The 16,494-nt window shown below is 43.7% G+C and overlaps 1 pseudogene; it reads right to left on the bottom strand.

The window, feature by feature from the left end:
- The window catches only part of LOC116573587, a 65,178-nt pseudogene extending 54,806 nt beyond the window's left edge, over window positions 1–10,372 (bottom strand).
- Between the last annotated feature and the right edge of the window lie 6,122 nt (window positions 10,373–16,494).

The raw sequence follows: 16,494 nt of genomic DNA, 5'->3' as shown, positions 1-16,494 counted from the left end.
ACTATTGAGAGATATGAATTTAGTGCCATTGTATTGCCTGTAAGTTGACTGTTACTGTATATGGTCTCTGTTCCTTTCTGATCTACCACTTGTAGGCTCTCTCTTTGCTTAGAGGACCCCTTTCAATATTTCCTGTAGAGCTGGTTTGGTATTTGCAAATTCTTTCAGTTTTTGTTTGTCCTGGAAGCTTTTAATCTCTCCTTCTATTTTCAATGATAGCCTAGCTGGATATAGTATTCTTGGCTGCATGTTTTTCTCCTTTAGTGCTCTGAAAATATCATGCCAGCTCTTTCTGGCCTGCCAGGTCTCTGTGGGTAAGTCAGCTGCCAATCTAATATTTTTACCATTGTATGTTACAGACTTCTTTTCCCGGGCTGCTTTCAGGATTTTCTCTTTGTCACTGAGACTTGTAAATTTTACTATTAGGTGACGGGGTGTGGGCCTATTCCTATTGATTTTGAGGGGCGTTCTCTGAACCTCCTGAATTTTGATGCTCGTTCCCTTTGCCATATTGGGGAAATTCTCCCCAATAATTCTCTCCAGTATACCTTCTGCTCCCCTCTCTCTTTCTTCTTCTTCTGGAATCCCAATTATTCTAATGTTGTTTCGTCTTATGGTGTCACTTATCTCTCGAATTCTCCCCTCGTGGTCCAGTAGCTGTTTGTCCCTCTTTTGCTCAGCTTCTTTATTCTCTGTCATTTGGTCTTCTATATCACTAATTCTTTCTTCTGCCTCATTTATCCTAGCAGTGAGAGCCTCCATTTTTGATTGCACTTCATTAATAGCTTTTTTGATTTCAACTTGGTTAGATTTTAGTTCTTTTATTTCTCCAGAAAGGGCTTTTATATCTCTCGAGAGGGTTTCTCTAATATCTTCCATGCCTTTTTCAAGCCCGGCTAGAACCTTGAGAATTGTCATTCTGAACTCTAGATCTGACATATTACCAATGTCTGTATTGATTAGGTCCCTAGCCTTCGGTACTGCCTCTTGTTCTTTTTTTTGTGTTGAATTTTTCCGTCTTGTCATTTTGTACAGATAAGAGTATATGAAGGGGCAAGTAAAATACTAAAAGGGTGGCAACAACCCCAGGAAAAAATGCTTTAACCAAATTAGAAGAGATCCAAAATCGTGAGGGGGGAGAAAGGGGATAAAAAGAGGTTCAAAAAGGAAGAAAGAAAAAAAAAGAAAAAAGAAAGAAAAAAAAAAGAAAAAAGAAAAGAAAAGAATTTAAAAAAAAAAAAAAGGAAAACACCTGAGAAAAATGTAAACATGAAAAAATATATATATTAGATAAACTAGTAAAAAATCGTTAAAAAAGAAAAAGGTAACAGTTTAAAAAAAAAAATTTACCCGAAGGCGAGAAAAGAAAAAAACAAAAAAATGAAAAAGAAAAAAATTGAATTAACTGCAAGACTAAAAAAAAAATCACAGGGAAAAAGCCATGAGTTCCGTGCTTGGCTTTCTCCTCCTCTGGAATTCTGCTGCTCTCCTTGGTATTGAAACCGCACTCCTTGGTAGGTGAACTTGGTCTTGGCTGGATTTCTTGTTGATCTTCTGGGGGAGGGGCCTGGTGTAGTGATTCTCAAGTGTCTTTGCCCCAGGCGGAATTACACCGCCCTTTCCCGGGGCCGGGGTGAGTAATCCGCTCGGGTTTGCTTTCAGGAGCTTTTGTTCCCTGAGCGCTTTCCGTAGAGTTCCGGAGGATGGGAATACAAATGGCGGCCTCCTGGTCTCCGGCCCGGAGGAGCCGAGAGCCCAGGGCCGCACTCCTCAGTGCGCCCTCAGAGAACAGCGCCCAGTTACTCCCGTCTGCCTGACCTCCGGCCGCGCTCCGAGCTCTCCGAGCCTGCGACCAGTTCAAGGTAACACCGAGCTGTGAGCTTACTGTCGGCTCTGTCTCTGTAGCCGGCTTTCCCGTTCCAATACCCGCAAGGTCTGCGACACTCAGACACCCCTGATCCTTCTGTGACCCTGCGGGACCTGAGGCCACGCTGAACCCGCGTGGGCTTCGCTCCGGTTTAGCCTCTGGAGCGATGTCCCTCAGCGGAACAGACTTTTAAAAGTCCTGATTTTGTGCGCCGTTGCTCCGCCGCTTGCCGGGAGCCGGCCCCTCCCCCCGGGGTCTATCTTCCCGTCGCTTTGGATTCACTTCTCCGCCGGTCCTACCTTTCAGAAAGTGGTTGTTTTTCTGTTTCCAGAATTGCTGTTCTTCTTCTCTTCGATCTGCCGATGGATTTTCAGGTGTTTGCAATCTTTAGATAAGCTATCTAGCTGATCTCCGGCTAGCTGAAGCAGTCTCAGCCTGCTACTTCTCCACCATCTTGACTCCTCCTCTGGCTTAGGCCATTCTTATAGGTAGGTTCCATTTCTCCTGTGGTTGGCAGGAGGAAGAAAAACCACGTAGGAGATCCTCCTGGGCGGTCTCACCGAACACAACAGTTGGTGTGTTGGTTCTAAGCCATGTTCTGGGTTTCACCTGAGGCAGCTTCGGGAGCCTGGTGTGTAGTTCCAATACTGGCCCCAGTGACTCATGCTGTATGACAGGGCTCCTTTCCACCACACGAATTGGAGCCGTCCTTGGGGATGACTGGCCAACAGGACATGATGGGAGTGACACGGTGCCTGTCTCAGAGACTGGACATAAAGGGCCTCACGGTGGCCACATTCCCCTCTTTGGAACACCAAGACAACCCAGACCACACCTAGTCCAACCCTCTAGACACTGAGCAGCATGGGGAGGACAGCCACAGGCCCGAGTTGGCAGCCAGCTCCGGATGTGGCCCTCAGACCTTCCAGCCTGGTTTATCTCCCAGCTGAATGCAGCCGCCTGAGAAACCCAGGGTGAGCCCAGCAGAAGAACCACCAGTCACCCACAAGGCAGTGAAGAAGAAACATCCTTGTTGTGCTAAACCATTATGTTTTTGATGGTTGGTTACACCCTCCAAAATGGTATGAGGCAAAGCCATAACGCTCAGGGTGACGGGTTAAGAAGAACGCCTGTTCATGGTGTGCAGAGCTCACAGGTAAGGTTTTGCATGCTTCCAACATCCAGGTAACTTGGAAGTCTGGAAACTCAAGGGTCAGTTAGTTCACCAGCAGAATGGATGCCCCATGGCACTTGTGACAGAAGCTCTAACTCAGGGTCAATCAGGCTCACTTTAAAAATTCTCCTTTGAATTCCAGGAAAACTTAAAAGCTCTCAAAAAGGACAAGGCTGTTGCATTATTGCACCACCTCCTGTGGCATTTTCTGGCATTTGGGCATAATTTCAGGGAAACACAGCTTCTCTCTTCATTGTGAAGAGTTGGATCGCTACTCCCTTGGCCCAGTAACATTTTCCAAAGTAAATTCCCTGAATTCGATTCTTAAAATTTGTAAGGATGCATAGAATTACATGCTTAAACCAGAGAACCCACCATTCTAAAAAAATATATATCTGTGTGTGTGTGTGTGTGTGTGCGTGTATTTACACACACACACGTGTGCGTACACGTTCACACATATATATGGTACAAAGTTATTTAGGAATTCTAATAAAAGTCATGGATTGTCACAAGACTAAAGCTTAGAACCAAAATGCTTGGTTAAAATGTTAGGAAACTGTGTTAAAGATATAAAATGATGGCAATTTGTTCTTGGCTAAAAGGTATGTTTTCATCACTGTGAGGGTCTGGAGGGTGATGACCTGGTTCTTACTCATCTTTCCAGCATTTTCTGGGAGCCCTTTCTCCCAAGCCACCTGGAAACCCAAAATGGCTGTTTGGCCCTTTTATCATCACGTGCCCACTCTCCCCTCCAGCTGCAGCCTCTCCTCTGCCGAGCTGACCCAGAGCCTAGTCTGATGCCTCGTCTCTGGTCCCCATGGCCCCCCACGCATGGCACTGCTCATTGCTCAGTATGTATCTCTTGTCAGCAAGGCTCCAAGCTCCTTAAGCTGGGGCCCCTGCACGTCTGTACTCACAGCACCCAGCCCAGTGCTTGCTAAATGTCTTCTGAGTGAATATATGGCCCTTAAGTCCAATTAGCCACTTGACAGATCCACTTATACGAGTCGACAGCATTTATTTTTTTTAAGATTTTATTTATTTGTCAGAGAGAGAGAGAGCACAGGCAGGCAGAGTGGCAGCAGAGGCAGAGGGAGAAGCAGACTCCCTGCTGAGCAAGGAGCCGGATGTGGGACTCGATCCCAGGACACTGGGATCATGACCTGAGCCCAAGGCAGCTGATTAACCAACTGAGCCACCCAGGTGTCCCGCGAGTCGACAGCATTTAAAAGTCTATTTAAATAACCAACATGGAGCCCTTGGTTACATTCCCAAACCCAAAAGTGCTGTTCGCCTCCAGGCTTCCCAGTCTCAGTAAAGGCACCTCTGTCCAACCACGTGCCCAACCTGGAAACCGGGGGAGCATGCCGAGCCTCCTCTCTCCCGCACCCACCAACGCTGCTCAGCCCAGCCCTGTCCACGTCCAAATCTCCCTGAACTCCTCTGCCTCCCCCTTCCTCCCCTGTTTGGGTGACTCCGAGACCCCCCTAAACGGCTCCCCATTATGCAGAGAATGAATGCAGCCCCTCATCCTGGTTGGGAGGCCCCACGTGCCTGGGCTCCCACCCCCTACCGTGCCAGCCTGTGGCAGGCCTGCTGGTTTGCTCTGGTCACGTCAGGGTTCCCCGCTCATCCACAGAAGCCCCCAGCCTGCACCATCCTTCTCCGTGGCTGCCTTCCCTGGCCGCCCCGTCTAATGTAGCAGCCCCCAGCCCCGCCCTCTGTGGTGATCACGGTCACAGACACGTGATTTACTTCTTTCATATAACTTTCCACCATTGTGTTCGTTTTCTCATTTGTTTATTGTTTTCCACATGTCCCACTGAAGGTCAATGCCACAAGGGTAGGAGTCTATAGTCATGTGCCCATGGCACTGCCGCAATTAGAACTTGGCCAGACAAGAGGAGGTGTTGGAAAAACATGGACCGAATGAGGAAATAACCAAAGAACACAGGAGAAGGGCCCCTGAGAACATATGTTGTGCTAATCCCCGCCCACTCCCCACCCTGCCCCGGGGGCAGAATAAAGGGAAAACTGGGGTCACGCTTTCAAGATTCGGGTCAACTCCATAACCGCAAACCAATAAGCATCCCCACCGTGCCTGCAAACACATGATCTCATCTAAGTCACGCAACTTTAAGAGGCCGCCATTCTCCTCTTCTCATCGTACAGTTGAAGACAAAAGGCTCAGACACAGAACGATGACCCCATGCAGGCCTCAACACCTGAAATCCCAGAAGCAGCTTCTGTTTCAGGTATGGCTGACCCCAGGTGGAGCCCGTGCACACTCCATGTCCTCCTGGCACATCTGAGTTTTTTCTAGAAGGATTAAACCAAAGTTCTGACTTGCCATGCCAAAGGTTTTCACCAAACGGTACGGTTCACCTCATTACTCCCTCAGATGGCCGGGATGGATCTACACCAGAATACATAAATGAGGGTGGTTGTAAGCAGCTCCCCCTCACCCCACAATCTATTCTTCCCCTCACGGAGACTTCTCATGAAAGCTTTGCGCGATAACTAATTTAGGCAACTGGCCTCCAACAACTTCCACAATGAAGAGATTCTTACCTCAAAATTCCAGTCCTCGAAGCTGAAAGGTGACAAGACCATTTCCAATTTCAATCAGGTGAACGAAAGCATTGAGGTAGTCAGAGGCCAAAATAAAGCAATCGCCAGAGCTGTACTTACCCCATCAACCAAGAACTAAGTCTCCACATAGGGACTCCTGCAGGGCCCGCGTCAGGTGCACATAAAAGATGGAATTAAGATTGTTGTCATCACTCCCTAAAGACAGAACAAGAAATACAATCAGTGGGTACTTACCCCTATGCACTAAGATCTGGGAAATGAGGAGTTGTCATTTGATCAAGGGTAAAGCAGGATTTGTAGATACTTTGCCCATTTTTGTTGACTTTGTGAAACCCTCTTATTTTTTTTTTTACTTTTCTCTTTTTCCTGGGCTGTCTCGTCTACACAAATGGATTAAATTATTGTCTTAATGCAGATGACTTACAAATTCATACCTCTGAGGTCTCTTGTCTAAGCTCTAGACCTGTGCACCTACTTGTTTACTTAACATCTGCTCTGGTATGTCCCAAATGCTCCTCACCTCCAACGTGCCCGGGTCGGGCCCCCCTTCTGTTGCACATTTCAGGAAATGGTACCAGTACCCAGACAACCATAACCCAGGATCTCTGTTCCCACTCCTTCACATGCTGGCCTCTCAATTTTACTTTCTTCAATATCTTTTGCATCTTTCTACCCTTCCTCATTTGCATTACATCTACCTTATTGCAAGCTGAATTATTTCTCAAGTGGACAGCCACACTAGTCCTATGACTCCCTGGTGTATCTTTACTGGGACCCCTGTTGCCTCAACTACTTCCTACACCACAGCCGGAACGAGCTTTTTGACTTCAGAAGTTGAATACTCTCTCTAGGACCCCTCAGCCCCATTATTTCTGGTCGTTAGTGGTTTTTCAATGCTCTTAAAATAGAAACAAGGCCTCTTCACATCACCTATAAAAGGATCCCATATAATTTATTATTCCCGGGTATAAGCTGGGACAGTTGTAGGTATAAGCTAGGAGCAAACCTCGGATATATGGACACACAAGAGGCCGGTGGGATCTGCTCCCTATTCCAATCTCCATCCTCTCTTCACACAAGTATCCTCCTCCCTTCTCACTTAACGCTCAGCAGAGAACTTCTTCCAGTGGAGGGACTCATAAGCCCTTCTCACGCAGACCTTTGTAGACACCAATCTTTCTGCCCAGGTTGCTCTTCCACTCTTCTCTGGCTTTTGCACACTTTCTGTGCTTCGGATCTCATCTTAATGGCTACTTCAGGGAAGCCTCCACTGACCAGTTTGCTGGGCCAAATCCCCTATTACAGGTTCACAGCACCGTGATCCTCTACTCCGAAGCACCTGCTACAGTTAGAATCTGACTTTCGGTTTTTGTGTATATCTGGGTATTTGATTTGCATTTGATTTCTCCAATCCAGTGGAGAAAATGAAGTGCAGAAGACAAGACGTGAAGGAAGACAGATCTGCATCTGAATCTGCTTATTTCTCTGTCCCAACCCTGGTGGAAGTCCTAACGCACAAAAGGAACTAACTGAATGTCTGTTGAATCATGGATAACACCATAGGTCTTACAGCTTCTTTAAGAGAATTCTGTTTTTAAGGACACACCTGTCAAGTAACTCCCAGGGCTTTGTGAAATCAAAGTCATTGAGGCGTAGAGACAATAAACAGCATCAATTCGTAAGTGTGTGTGTGTGCACGCACATGCGTGTGCATACGTGTGGACACACACACACGTATGCTACATATAAATATAAATGATTACTGCTAGTATTATGTATTATAGACAAATTCAGGTTTTTATATATTATATACACATAGATATATAGATGTCATTTACTGCTTCTAAATTATATATATAATTCAGATTTATGGAGGGATAATTTATGTGGAGTAAACGTTATCTTTTTTAATGTGCAATCCTATGAATTTAATAAATGCAACTTCACATAACCACTGATTAGAAAGATGCATTTGAGATTCACGCATGTGGCTGTACCCAGCAGTCTGCTCCGTTTCAGTGCTGCGTAGTATTCCGTGGTATGCATGCACTAGACCCTGTTTATCCATTTATCCGCTGGAGGAAATTTGGGTTGGTTCCAGTTTTAGTCATTAGGAAGAAATCCGCCAAAAAATATTTATAAGCGGAAGTTTATAGAAACGTAAGTTTGGGTTTCTCTTGCATAAATACCTAGGAGTGGGGCTGCCATTCTCCAAAGTGGCTGTACCACGTTTGCTTCCCCTCCAGCTGCATGACTGAGAGTTCTAGCTCTTCCTCATCTTTACCAAGACTCGGCATTATCAGCAGCCGCCTGCTTGCTTGTTTAATTATAGCTGTTCTGACTGGGTGAATGGTAATACTGAGAGAGGAGTGAAGGAGGGGTACAGGAAAGGAGATGGAAGGGTGGGGGGCATGGGATTGGGGGTTATGGTATCTTTCCTTTAATCCCCCTTCCATTCCCTCTATCAGATCTGTCACAGTGAAGGACAAAACACACTTTAAAGAGAAGACTGGATAAACCTGGATGTCCTCCTGCTCGGTGGTCTCATGTGTGGAGGAAGTGTCAGGAGGGTCTGAGGGAAAAGTTTACATTCAGTACTCTTATTTTAGGGGCCTCTTATGTTTGGGAGTGAACTTCTGGCTCTGGAAAGTCGGAGAAGCAGAGCCGCCCCAAGGAAGAAATCCTTCTAGATGGGTCTATTGGAGTGGAGGCAACATCGGGGGAAGTCCAGGTAAGGGCTGCATGTCTGAGTAGAGCCTCCCCTGGTCCGAACCTTAGGGAAAGGGAGCATGGCTGGGGGTGCAGGAAGGTGAAAACTAGCCCCTTCTTATGTAAGGAAGAGCACTGGTCCACCTGTAAGAAATCTAAGATGACGCCATCAACTATGACTATGCTCGCTGAGCACCCACAGCATTTGAAGGCTGAATTGAAATTAGTGCACGTAGAGCCTAATTGTGATTAACGGGGAGAAACAGACGGTTCTGTGGGCTGAGTCATGTCACACAGTCTCCTGAAGTACCAGCATGCTCAGTCTTCTGTGCAGAAGAAGCCTGCCTGACCCGCCCTTCGATGCATGTCTGACAGTGAATCCACACGCATCCCGAGACCCTAATCAGAGATTACTTCAGAGTCTCTGCCACTTTTAAAGGGAAGGCCTGGATGAGAGAATTTTTGCTTAATTCTCCAAACTATTCGATATTTAACTAAAGCAATAATTTCAACCACCAAAGTGGAGTCTTTGTAGAAAGAACACCTTGACCATGGAGCCGCATAATTGCATTAAAATGAGACAAGGATCATGAATAACTGGAGGGAAGACGCACTCGTGACTCTGTCCATACGCCTCGTGTCGGCGGCCCTGCAATGTCACAGAGTCCCAGGGCTGCGCATCAGAGACACTCGTAACCTACCAGGCCCCCCGCGCCCCCACATTGTACTGATGAGTTGAACTTTAGGTCAACAAAAAATAAGCCTGTCTCTCCAGGTATTTTACCATTTCTAATGACGAGTTCAAAGTAATTGTGTACATGCAATCAGATGTAGATAGTGACATGATACCACTCCTCCTAGACAAAACCTTTGGCACAGCCGAGAGTGAGGTGGATAAAAATAGAGATGGGTTAACTCTGCATTCTGATATGAGGAAAAAAGGCAAAATGGTTAAAAATGTAACAGAATGGAGAAAGCAAAAAGTAAGATAATTTCCTAGCAGGTAAGTCCTTCCACAGCTTAATGTTGAACGAAGTTTCTGAAGACTACAGGACCCTACATGCAGGAATGGTTTGCTGTTGAGAACATTGTAAGACTGACGACAATTTTTTTTTTTTTTTTTGCTACAAGGCCAGTAACAAGGTCTTGCCTTTTGAGTCCATATTTGCCTTTTGCCACACACAAACTAAGATGTCCTCACTGACAGTCACTTTAGACTGAACAGGGACCATAGCAAGTCTAGGTAACAGAGAAGAGTATTTCCAAACCCAGTCAGGAGGCTTGCTCTGTCTATCTGTATCATTTCATTTTTCTGGTCAGCATATTCATTACCCAGACATATTTCCAGTGACTAAAAAGAGTGAGTACTCATTTCCCCCGTTTGGATTGAAGGAAGCCATCTATATAAGGGAATAAATAAGGAATTTAAAGAGTAAGAAGGAAGGTATTTGCTTACCTGGATCCTTTTCAATTTGACCACCAGTCTCGTGTTGGAATTATCCACACGCCATGTACTAGAAGGGGGCACAGAGGGTAGAAGTTCACAAGTAGAACACTACAGAGGAGAGAGAGTTGGTTTGCGGAACTGGCTGTGTAGTGGAGAAGGCAGGGGGCGTGGAGCTCACCAATGAGGGGGATCGCTCCTATAGGACATGCTGCAGGAAGGGAGAGGGGTCTCACGATAAGGAAGAGAGGGAAAATTACAAGAAACCCAGGGAGGGGAGAGATGATGACATCTCAGGATTGGGAGAATGGCCTTGTGCCTTATCAAGTTAGAGCACCAGGTCCATAAAATGAAAGCAAGCACTTGGATTGCCGATGGAATGTCACTCGCCTTCTGATTTTAAAAGTGGTACCCACACAGGCATCTTTCTGTTCCAACTGATCCCAGAAAACTGGTGAGCGATCAGCATCACCACCACTTGCTTTCGAGCGCTGGGCGCATTCTTCCAGGCCTCTCTTCCATTGAAGCACAAGAATGAAATTGGGTCTTACCAACTAGAAGATGACAGAATGTCTGCAGCCATGGTGACAAACAGCCATCAGAGCCAGTTTTAAATCTCTCCGGTTATGACAACTCACCTCCGTTCAGAGTCTCAAGTAAACCAGCCAACCCATGTGGCCCCTTGCTTCTGAAGACATCCAGTGCGGGTGGACTCACTCCGGAATTCTGAGGGGTGATTGATCAATGGTGTGTCCCCAAATTACTGTCTGTACCCATTCTATCCACCCGCTTCTGCCCTAATACTTCAGCCATCCTTGACCTTCATGTGTCCCAGAAACACTTTATAAGTGCAATAGCTCTGCTCAGAGACTGTGCCTGACCTGCTTTGTTTTTTATTTATATTTTTAATCCATTAAAGATTTTTTGAAAGATTTTATTTATTTATTAGACAGAGATCACAAGTAGGCAGACAGGCAGGCAGAGAGAGAGAGTGGAGGAAGCAGGATCCTCCCCGATGCAGGGCTCGATCCCAGGACCCCGAGATCTTGACCTGAGCCAAAGGCAGAGGCTTTAACCCACCGAGCCACCCAGGTGCCCCTAAAGATTTTTTTAATTCATTAATTTGAGAGAAGGAGCTATAGAGAGCACAAGCAGAGGGAGAGGAAGATGGAGAAGCAGAGGGAGAGGGAGAAGCACATTCCCCACTAAGCTGGGAGCCCAGCATGGGACTCAACCCCAAGACCCCAGGATCATGACCTGAGCTGAAGGCAGACACTTGACCACGGAGCTGCCCAGGCATTCTGTGTCTTTTTGTTTCAGATCTTCAGTGGTGGTCTCAACACCCTTAGAAGGATGAAATAGGAGATTGACTTTAACCACATGACCTTGAATATTTAACTGTTCATGATGTACAAAGATGGCAATTTCACACGGTTAAACTGAAGCCTTTAAGAAAGGGCTTTCACTAGAAATATACCATCGAATACAGGCTTACGTACAAGTTTGAACAATAATGAAGCTCCTCTTCACATTTGTGAAAAAACTGATCTTTCACATGTCTGGCCCCTGCCTTTCCTTTCTCTGCTCCAACCACGCTAGCCTTTTTCTACATCTGCAGCATGCCCTGACCTCCTATTCCTGTCACCCTGCCTTCCCTGGCATCCTTTGTGACTCTGGCGTCCTCCCTCTACTTGGAGTCCTTTCTACCCCATCTGCCTTCCTGACAGACTCCTCTACTGCTTCAAGTCTGGCCCCAGTATCGCTCTCAGGGAAGCCTTTCTGACCCCTGCTCTAGGTGAGACTCATGTCATATGCTCTTTCACATATCGCACCTCTCCTGTGGGGAGCCTGTCATAGTTAATATTACTAACAGTGATGACAGCTAATAGTCCTGTAACACGTCTCTATGTAAGTACTCCACGTGAGCTAACTCATCATATCCTTCATAGGTAGGTATTATTATTATACCCATTCCCTCCGAGTAGGAACTTGAACCACAGTGAAATTAACTACAGTCCCCAAACCACACATAAATGTAGAGTCAGGATTTGAACCTGGTGGGCTGACTCTACCATGTCGTATATTTCTTTTTGTGATTATTTGATTATATCGCCCTCTCACTGCAGACCCTGAGTAGCATGAAGAACCCCCTTTGCTCACAACTAGCATGAATAAATGAAGGATCCAAAATAATGCTGTTTCTAATGTTAATTCTTCTCTCATGACTAAGAAGAAAAGAGACTAGCCGCCACCAACTTCCAACTTAGAGTTAAAGGTGATCATTGACATCCTGAGTGTGATTTAATAAATGACAAGCACTCCTTATTAGATATGGTTCTTAAGAAAAAATCTCAGAATACAGGATTCTGTTGTGAACTTGTCTCTTGGGAATCAGAGAGATTAAAAAAAAAAAATAGGGGAGCCTGGGTGGCTCAGTAGGTTAAAGCCTCTGCCTTCAACTCAGGTCATGATCTCAGGGTCCTGGGATCGAGCCCTGCATCAGGCTCTCTGCTCAGTGGGGAGCCTGCTTCCTCCTCTCTCTCTGCCTGTCTCTCTGCCTACTTATGATCTCTGTCAAATAAATAAATAAAATATTTTAAAAAATATATTTATATGGAGCTAAGAAAAAAAGTATTCTTCTTTTCCATCTGTTTCAGATACTTGAGAAGCATCTAGGTGAGATCCTGTTTGAGCTTTGTGGGACTGGAGAGAAGAACTATTTGGCTGCATCTCAAAAACGCTGTTAGCCCCACCACTCTGTTCTACTATTGCTTCAGTTTTCCTTCCAAATACCCTCGGATCAGCTTTGAAAATAAGAGCCCAGGGTGGCAAAAAATACAGCAAACAACAAAATTCTTTCTAATGAAGGCCGAAATCCCATGTTGGCATAAGAAGTCCCTAAATGGAATTTTAATTTCACCTGAAGACCTAGGACAAATGGAATTTTTAGCAGCAGAATAAACAATTTTTAAAGTGGGGCTGAGCCAAAAGAAATTCATTTACTATATTCCTCGGGGAATTAAAACACCTTAAACTATGTTAACTGGAAAGCTATCTTTTCAAAAGGCTATTGGGTGCAGAGTGCTAAATTTGATCAGCAATAACTAAGCCAAGCTGCCTGGGTACCCCAGGGCCTCTGGCTCTCCACCAGACTCTCTAAGAAGGTGAACTGTCAGCTATACCGGGTCATTTGAGCTTTTCTCCAGTGCTTTCCTCCCCTACATTTGGTGCTTACCACTCAAAGGTGCTAATTAGCTCAGTAATTGGATTTCTGCCTTAATCGTCCAATTGCATAAACATCAATTCTGTTTGCTCAGAGAGAAAATGGGGGCTTGTATCTCACACCGCAGTCTCCAGGGGGGTACAGAATGCTGGTAAATGTTAGGTGCATGTCTCTCTGCACGTGCTCTTCCCAGCACCTGCCTGGCAAGTCCTTGTTCATTGCTAGGCAACAGTGTCCTGAGGGCCACAGACCAACACTCTAGCCATAGGCCTTTCTGGATAGATTGACTTACTCAAAAGTATCTTCCCTTATGTTAATGTGGAATGCAAATAACTACACTAGTTTCTGCCCTTCAAATTTTGCTTTCTCACCTCCTGATATGTCTCCCTAAGTCAAGCACCTTCTCTCTTACACTGTTTCACCGGAGACACTTAAATAATTTAACAAAAATTTAATTATACTGCTTCAAATTTCCATTTGTCAGCACACACAGACTATTTATGGGAGAATTATTCCTGTTTTTCTTTCGAGGGGGAAGTGTGACTGGCTGGAATCAGAAGTTTGATGGGTGTCTGTTCATACAGCAAACCCAGAATGGAGTTATGGATGGACTGTTGTTCGATTCATGCGACAGGATGGCCTTAGAAAAATCTAGACAAAAGAAGGTAGCCAGAGCTGAAATAAAAGGACACTGTCACCTCTTTAATTGGATACAGACACAAGGTTCCTTCGGGTTTGTTTCGCATCTTTAATTTTTGCTGCCACTGACATACTGGTTCTCTCTAACCAGCGCTACTCTTCTGGCAGCTGGGTCACCATGTGCATCACATGACTTGGCAGGAGGGAAACTTCCTGAGGGCATAGGGTTGTACAGCTTGCATCGTGGGCTCTGCCTGAGGACAGACATTCAGGAACTGCCAACCTTGCTACCATCTGGGAGGTATGGTCTAGTTCTGGTTCCCAGTACCTTAGGAATTAGCTGTTTTGGATCCCAAACTAAAGGTGGGAGGTCTTTAGGGTGGCTGGGTAGCACAGTCGGGTAAGCATCCAGCTCTTGCTTTTGGTGCAAGCCATGATCTCAGGGCTATGAGATGGAGCCCTGTGGGGCTGCTTGGGATTCTTTATCCCCCTGCCCCTCCCACTTGTGCACTCTCTCTCTCTCACATAAAAAAAAAGGTGGGAGGGTATTTGTCAATGCAGCCACCTTTGATGGCCTGGGCTTTGATTTCTAACCCCACCTGAAGGTAACAAAGCAATGCTGAGTAGTGTCAGTGAAAGCCAGTTAAGACAGAAGGCTGAAATAATATCCAGAGTCTCATAACATAGTACCCAGAATCTTGTCCAGATTTCAATAGAAAATTATTTGTAATAATGCAAAGCAAGAAGATCTCAGAGTAAAAAAATGACAATTAATAGATGCCACACTGAGATAACAGAAATGAGAGAATTATCTGACAAAGATTTGGAATTTGTGTTCATAAAATTCTTCAATAAGCAACTAAGAATACTTTTGGAACAAAGGAAAAAACAGAATCTCAACCAAAAAAATAGAAAGTCAGCAAGGAAATAGATACAAGAAGAACCAAATAGAAATTTTCTAAGTAAAAATATACCATAGAAGCAAATACAAAATAATGCAAAATATATGTGCAAAATAAAAAACTCAAAGGAAGGACTCAGTTCCAAAATGACAGAGATAGAGAAATGAATTAATGAACTGGAAGACAGAACAATAGATAAATAATATGAATAAAGGAGAGAAAATAGATTGAAATAGCATAAACAGTCTCAGACACTTGTGGGATTATGACAAAAGATTTAAGATTCTGGTCATCAGAGTTCCATAAGAAGAGGAGAAATTGGTGATAAACTCAAGGAAGTTCACACCAAGATACATCACAGTCAAGCATATATCAAGACAGAACATAACCAGGAACATAAAATTATCTCAACAAATTTTTAAAAACTGAAATAATACCAAGTGTATTTTCCAGCCATAATGAACTCAAACTAGAAGTCAATAACTGAAAGATAACAAGAAAATATTCAAATGGTTGCAAACTAAACAATACAATTATTTTTTTAAAAGATTAATTTGTTTATTTTAGAGAGAGACCACATGCAACCATGAAGTGGAAGGACAGAGGGAGAGGGAAGGAGAATCCAAGAGCACAAAGTCCGAGGTGAGGCTCAATCCCACGACCCTAGGATCATGACCTGAGCAGAAACCAAGGATTGGATGCTCAACTGACTTCACCATCAAGTGTCCCAAACAACACAATTCTAAATAACCAATTTCAATGATAAAGTTTCAGTGGCAATGAAAATGAATTAAATTGAAAGAAAATGAAAACAGAACATATCAATACTGGTGAGACACAGCTAAATCAGTAGCGAAAATTCACTAAGTACCTACATAACAGAAGAGGAAAAGTCTCAAATTAATCTAATTTTCCACCTCAAGAATCTAGAAAAAGAGTAGCAAAAGAAACCCAAAGAAAGCATAAGGAAAAAAATAAGGAATAAAAATCAGTGAAATTGAAAACAAAATAAAAAATTGAGAAAAACATAGAGAACCAGTTTTTTGAAAATGTCAATTAAGTTGACAAATCTCTAGCAAGCTTGACCTGCACACCACCCTCCAAAAAAGAGAGAAAGAGAGAGAGAGAGAGAACACAAGTTACCAATATATTGCCAACACTGCAGATATCAAAGGGATAAAGGAAACTACAAATAATTTTGTATGCATAAATTTTATAATGTAGATGAAATGGACCAATTCCTCAAAAATCACTAGCTGCTACAACTTATCTCTTAGGAAATAGATCATTTGAATAGCCCTCTACCTATTAAGGAAATTCAATTGGTAATCTAAAAACTCCTCAAGTAAAACAATAAAACAAAATAAACAAACAAATAAATAAATAAATAAACAAAATAAATGAATAAAAAATAAAACAAATACTCAAACACTGATGCTTTTACTAGAGAATTCTAACACATGTTTAAAAAAGAACAAAAACCTGTTATACACATTCATCTCCAGAAATTGCAAGAGGAAGAGAAAATTCCCAATTTATTTTATAAAACTAGTATTACCCTGATACCAAAGCCTGGCAAAGATAGAATAAAGAAACAGTAAAACTACAGACAAATTCCAGGAGTTTAAGTCTGGTTTAGCATATGAAAATCAGTCAATGTAATCCATCATACTGACAGGGTAAAGAAGAAAAAAAATCACATGATTATGTCAATTTGTGCAGAAAATGTAGTTGATTGATTCATAACTAATATATATATATATATATATATATATATATATTCAGAAAAATGGGAATAGAAAGGAACTTCTTCACTTGATAAAGACCATCGACTAAAGAGTTGTAGCTAACATCACACTTAATAGTGAAAGACTGAATGCTTCCCCCATATGACTGAGAAGAATACAAATATTTCCACTTTAATAACTCTTATTCAACACA

Source organism: Mustela erminea, chromosome 14, assembly GCF_009829155.1.
Source record: "Mustela erminea isolate mMusErm1 chromosome 14, mMusErm1.Pri, whole genome shotgun sequence".
NCBI classification, from domain to species: domain Eukaryota; kingdom Metazoa; phylum Chordata; class Mammalia; order Carnivora; family Mustelidae; genus Mustela; species Mustela erminea.
The sequence above is the reverse complement of the archived record's forward strand: the minus strand, read 5'-3'. Positions and strand labels throughout refer to the sequence as shown.